This window comes from Netta rufina (assembly GCF_964035555.1).
Source record: "Netta rufina genome assembly, chromosome: 20".
Taxonomy (NCBI): Eukaryota; Metazoa; Chordata; class Aves; order Anseriformes; family Anatidae; genus Netta; species Netta rufina.
The window spans coordinates 7,496,477-7,502,538 of NC_140144.1; positions in this window are offsets into that span (position 1 = coordinate 7,496,477).

A 6,062-nucleotide genomic window follows, 5' to 3' on the forward strand; every position below is an offset into this window, starting at 1 on the left:
ATGCTATCTCCTCCAGAGGCGGGATGACCCCTTACAGGTGCAACACAAAGGAACTATCTCGCTCCTGCAGGGATGACAGCGGGGGAAGAGCACATCTAAAGTTAAAATTCAACCGGTAACTTCTGTGATAGGGTTCTAATCTGTGTCTTCTTAGAGCTATTTTTTTGCTCTGCAAATCCAGTGCCTGTAATTCCCACTGGCAGCAGAGGATGGTTCTGAGGGATTAAGGAATTGGCCCCAACGCTTCAGGGGGCTGCCAGGGCGTCCCCACCAACCTCCCCTATGTGGGGGATGAGGAGTGCTGAGACCCCACCGGTCCGAGGGCTGAGACAGAGCCGAAAGTTGAGTGGCTTTGAGGAATGAAGGCTGCAGAGCCTTCCCTGAGGTAATTTAATTTCTCCTGAACCCTGTTTATCTCTACAGGGATGGACAAAGATCTGAAGGGAGAAGAATGAGGGACTCAGTGCGCCATGGAGCTGGATTTCAGGATAAAACCAAAATCCTTGTCCGTGCTTTGCGTGAGGACTCGGCCCCGGGGCCGGCTGCCTGGGGGACAACGGGGAAATGGGGCAAAAGGGGGCGGTTTTGGGGCGCTGAGGGGCGCGGGGCGCTGACAGGACCCGGCTCCAATGGCGGCGCCCCCCTCCCCTCCCCGCCCCTCCGGCCTTGTTTACCGGCCGCCGCCCGGCCCCGCCCCCTCGCCCCACGTGACCGCCCCTCCGCGGCCCCGCCCCCAGAATCACGCGACCCCCCTCCGCCGAGCCGCATCGCTCCCGGATCCTTCCGCCGCGGGGACCTTTTCAGCTCTCTCTCCCTTCCCCTCCTCGCCGCACCCCGAGGGGGGAAACCCCTTTGAGGGCGAACACCCCGAGCGGGGCGGCGAGGGGCCGGCGGGGGATCCTGGAGAGGAGCAGCGGGGGCGGCGCGGGACTACTTCGCTCCGCGGAGGGATCCGAGCCGCCAGCCGCTCGCTGACTGGTTGGGAGGGGGGGAGGGGGAGGCAGGGCCAAGATGGCGGCGCCCTGCGGGCCGGAGGAGGCCTGAGGGGGGGAGCGGCGGCGGGCGGCAGGGGCTGAGGTGAGCGCCCGGCCGCCTCCTGCCCCCGCGGCGGGGCGGCGGCGGGGGGCACGGGCACGGAGGGCGGGGGAGCGGGGGGAGACTTAACGGGGCTTGGGGGGGGGGGTGGGAGACGAGGGGAGGGAGGCTGGGCAGGGGGCGCGGTGTCCTCCCTGTCCCCCCCCCCCGTGCCCGCTGTCCCCCTGTCCGTCTGTCCCCGTCACGTCCCGCTGTCCCTCCCCGCCCTCACCCCCTCAGCCGTGGGCTCTGGGCGCTGAGGAGCGGGCTCCGGGCTCGCCCCCCTTCCCCCCCCCCCAGCCCTACTGAGGGGGCTGCGGGTGTTGAGGCGGCCCCGGGGTGCCCCTGCCCGTGCTGGCAGCCCCCCGGGCCTCCCGCTGCCCGCCGGGGCTCCTCGTTGTTTTTTTTCTGGCTTGTTGTGGGCTCAGCGGGAAGCCGGGGGGTTGTTTACGTGTGCACGGAGACCTTTTGTCAGCGAGAAGTTGGAAGGGGGCAGCGGGGAAGTTTGCGCTCTGTGGCAGGCAGGCGGGCGGTCGGGGTGCTGCCTGTTAGTCCCTGCTTCTCTCTCTCTCTCCCCCCCCTCCTCCCTTTTCTTCTAATGAGGCTTTTACAAGGCAGTCAGCGAAAAACACATGCCTTAAAGGAGTATGTGATTCAAAACCCACAGACACGGGGATCAGCCTTTGTCTGCAGAACTGTATTCCAGAGCTGCTTTTTGCACAGACCCTTCCAGGGGACGGTAACGCAGGTTTTCGTTCTTTGTCTGCTCTGCTCGTGTAGTGTCCCAGTGCTGCCTTCCTGGCAAGTTGTTAGGAATCCATCATACCTGAAGCACTACTTAAGCGATCCCATCAGGTAGGGGACCCGTCAGACCCTCCTCAGTTTACGTGTATGAACAGCAGGGAACTGGCAACCGAATATTTGAAAACCCAGAGTCCTAATAATCAGTGCAGGCATCGGGAATACGTCTGTCCAGGGTTGATTTTACTTTGCTAAGCAGCAGTAAGGCACCAGATCTGCTTGCTTATCAGAATGAGCTAAGTTATGTTTAAGCTTATAACCAAGGATTTAAAATCCCTTAGTCTGTTTAAACAAACAAAACAAAAAGCAGACAAACAACAAGAAAAACACCCCACCTCTTCTGTTTTTTAGTTACCAGCCTCATCACCAGAAGGTTAAATTGTATTTATGTGGGGTGATACTGACTTAGTCAGATGAAAATACAGTCAGAATATCTAATGTGTCATGAGATAGGCTTTAATTAAAATGATTTTATCTTTGGCTGTTTTTCAATCTCAGCTCCTTGACTCTGTTACCTGAGAGTTTACTCTTATGGTGACTAATAAAAAGCAGCCTTATTAAAAGGTTCTCAGGTGGGATGTACTGCCCGATTGCAGATGTGCTGGTGTTTGAAACAAATGAGTTACCTTCAGTAACTTTCTCATTTAATGCTGGCCCCACTTAGAGCTGGGTTGCTGGGACCCTGACTTGTACCAATCCCTGATACTCTTACAGCTGTCTGATACCTTGTCACATCGGAAGCAAGCTGCTGATGTGATTATTGCATTCTTATAGAGATTGACTTTAATAGCCTGCGAGATGCAGTCACACACATACATAGCTCTTTGGAAAAGATATCTTCCATGATAAACGAGTCAAATAGTCAATGCACTCTTCAGTGGTGGAAGCGATACCAGATTTCTATGGCACGTTGTAGCCAGGTGTATGTTTTTTTTGCGAGAATATTGCAACTTAGGGTCTTGGTATAGCATGTAGCTGCTGTGTTTTTACATAGTTGAATAGTCCTGAAGACAAGTAATAATGCCTGCCTTGGTAGCATAGACATGTTTTTGGGTATCATATTAAGATACTGAGCAAACTTCTTAAATCAGTGAGCTGCCATCACTTCCCTGGGTATTACTCTTTTTTGGTTTTAATTTAAGAAAGTGACATCATTTGGTTCTGTGTTGTGTGTAATGCCTGCTTTAATTCTGGGGGTAGTTAAAATGTCTTGACTGAGTACACTTGTTAGTTTGCAGGGTTTCAAGGTTTATTGAGTTGCACCATAATGCTTGGAATTTGTTTAAAGGATTCTTTTGGTGGCAAAAACAAACAAACAAAAAAACAGTGCTGCAGAGATTTAGGAGCTTCAGCCATTGTGTTGCTGTGAAATCTAGAGCTCTCCATTCACCTGTTCATGGCTTTAAAAAGATTCCTTCATTCAATCTATTTTCCTCGTGTGCAGTTAATTAAATTGGCATTGGAAAACAGTGCTTTCTCTTATTTATTTGCCATTAATATATATGGTTGGATATAAGGAACTGAAACAATTCCCTTTCAGGTTAGTAACCGACTTGTTAGCATGGCTTCTGCCAAAGGGTTAAGCGTTAAGCTCTGCTGTGTTTGGGCTTTTTTTCAGCATGCATTGCTTTTAAATAATCTTCCCTCTGACAGAAGTTTGATGGGTAGCAATTAGCGTAATGTATTGGCACAGCAGAGTTTCAAAAGAATCTTTAAAAATGCTGAATGTGATTCTCTCTTTTTATTTGAGGGTGTTTTTTTGTGTGTGATCTTCCTGCTTCAGTTAAGCACCTGTAACAAAATACACGAGGGTGAATGTGCTAATGAATTATCTTATAAAATAATTACTGAGTTTAGGAGTGGGATCTTGTATCAGATCTTAAAATAACCAGCAAAATGCAGACTACTAGAAGAAGGCAGACACTCGGATTATTATAAATAAATTAAATGTATTGTATTGCCAGCTGTAATGATCCATCAGATCCGAGGCTTGAATTGATCAGGGCTGTTATTTTTAGGGGGTGAGCAGGGGTGTGATCAGCTGCTTACTGCCCTATTGCCACCATGGCTTTTTGTCCCTGCTGCCGGTTCTCACTCACTGCTTGTTTTCCACAGGCACTGTCACTTCTGTGGCAGTAGCGTTTAGTTGTGAAGAAATTACAAAATCAGATATTTCTAGGAAACCTAAAACAGGCTCGAATTCTGGTGTGTCAGATGGGAGGGAGGGAGGCTTATCCTTTTATGACTGCAGAGCATTTCAAAGTTTTGAACGTGAGGGGCTGCTTTCTCATTGAATTTTGCTTTAAAAAAAAAAATAAGGGTCACTGTAAAACACTTCTCTCCTCATTCACGGCCTCTGCCAAAGCAATACCTGTGGGCCTTGAATTGCCTGCAGGGGAAATCAGATGGAAAAAATTAAGTCTTGAGGTCTGGCTTCACTTCAGTGCTGACAGCAGTGGACTTATGTTGTTAAAATCCCCCTCTTCCCTCGTTGGTGGGGGTAAATAACCATTTCCTTGCACATCCCAAATTTAACATGTGGTTAACAAAGAGGGATGAAATAACTGCTGGTGCTGACCCCATGCACGCTGCTCTCCCCCCACCAAGTGTTTTTGGTGTTATTATACTGAGTGCTGAGGACGTTGTGGAGGAATATGTGTGTGTGCTGAGTGTGCCCCCTCCTCCCCACCCCTCACCGAAGCATAACTGGCACTACCAGCTGCTTTTTCATTTGGCTTGAGATAAAAATACACTGAACTGAAGAACATCTCTTGACAGAAATACTTAGAGAAGTCATAATCTTTTGAAATACTCCGTTATCTCATGCTCAGTTTAGCCAGTTCCAATGAATATTTATGCAGTCTTCCCCTTTTTCTTGAGTTTGCAGCTTAACTATATTGTGTTGTGGTTAAATTAGCTTCTGAAAATCTGTTTTTAAAAAAACAACGAATTGGTTATTTGCTTCTTGGTTTCTCCTTCAATTCCTTTAAGCTGGTTCTGAAGTCTTTAAGTGATGGTACTTAAAGTTCGTACTTTGAATTTGTCTTTATAAAAGGCCTTGAGTATAGGAATGAGAAGCTTGCTGTTGATGTTTGTGTCTTCCAGTGAGACCAAAATGTTGCATTTTAAAAGGTAATTAAATGTTTGTGTTTTTTTCAGTCTTTACTACTTAGTCCCTCGGATATTTCATATAAAACTAATAAAAATGTTAGCGAAGAGTCAGCGCCTCAAACTGCATGGAAAAGTTACTTAACTTTGTTTTAATCCTGGCAGTTTAAAGCATGGCTGCATGGATGTGGAAATTCTTCTAATAGGGGAATGATTGCAAGAGCCTGGGATGGAAGAATTAGAGGTTCATTTTGTATACCGTGTGTTTGAGAAGAAAGACGTGGCCGTGATGTGATGCTATAAAGGTTTCAGGGTGATCCAGTTCACCACGGATGTTACAGCAATCCCAGATGCAAAATACCATGGCTTTCGGTGGTGATCTCACTGCTTTACAAGACAGTGGAAGTTCCCTGACTTGGCCTGTCCTGGGTTCCTTATCTACGGGATTTGAAAATCCCATCCCAAATTACTGATGGGATTATTCATAAATCACAGGTACCACGGCTCCTGGGAATTGCGCTTCCATCTTCCGGAGCGTGGTGCTTTCATGTTTAAGTACAATGCCTGTTGCATGTAAACTACTTATTCAGCTGTCTTTGCCTAAAAAAAAAAAAAAAAAAAAAAAAAGAAAAAGAAAAGAAAACATGTGACAGTTCAACACCATTGCTGGAATTCCCTGGTTTGTTCATTTGTGTTGGGCACTGTGGTCCCAGTATTAGGTTAGAGGAGCCAGGACTTCAAATCCGTTCCTCACAAAGGACAATCTCAAAGGAGATCTTGGATCAAGAAAACTGATTTGTCTTTTAAAAATGTGACTGCTTGTGTGTAGAGGGGTGACAACATTGCACTGTTTTTATGTGATTTCAGCAGATAAACATTGCGTTAAATGAAATGACTCTGTAATACTGTCCCATGTTCTGACCTAGGTCAGAATACTTTTAATATTTTGAATGCTGCCTTCTGGAGTGGAGATTGCTTCACTCCACATGAAGCACATTGAGCACACAATTGACTGATAGACGAGTTCATTTAGATTACGCTGCATTTATTGGCACGAGGTCACTGGAGCCGCCAGGTTG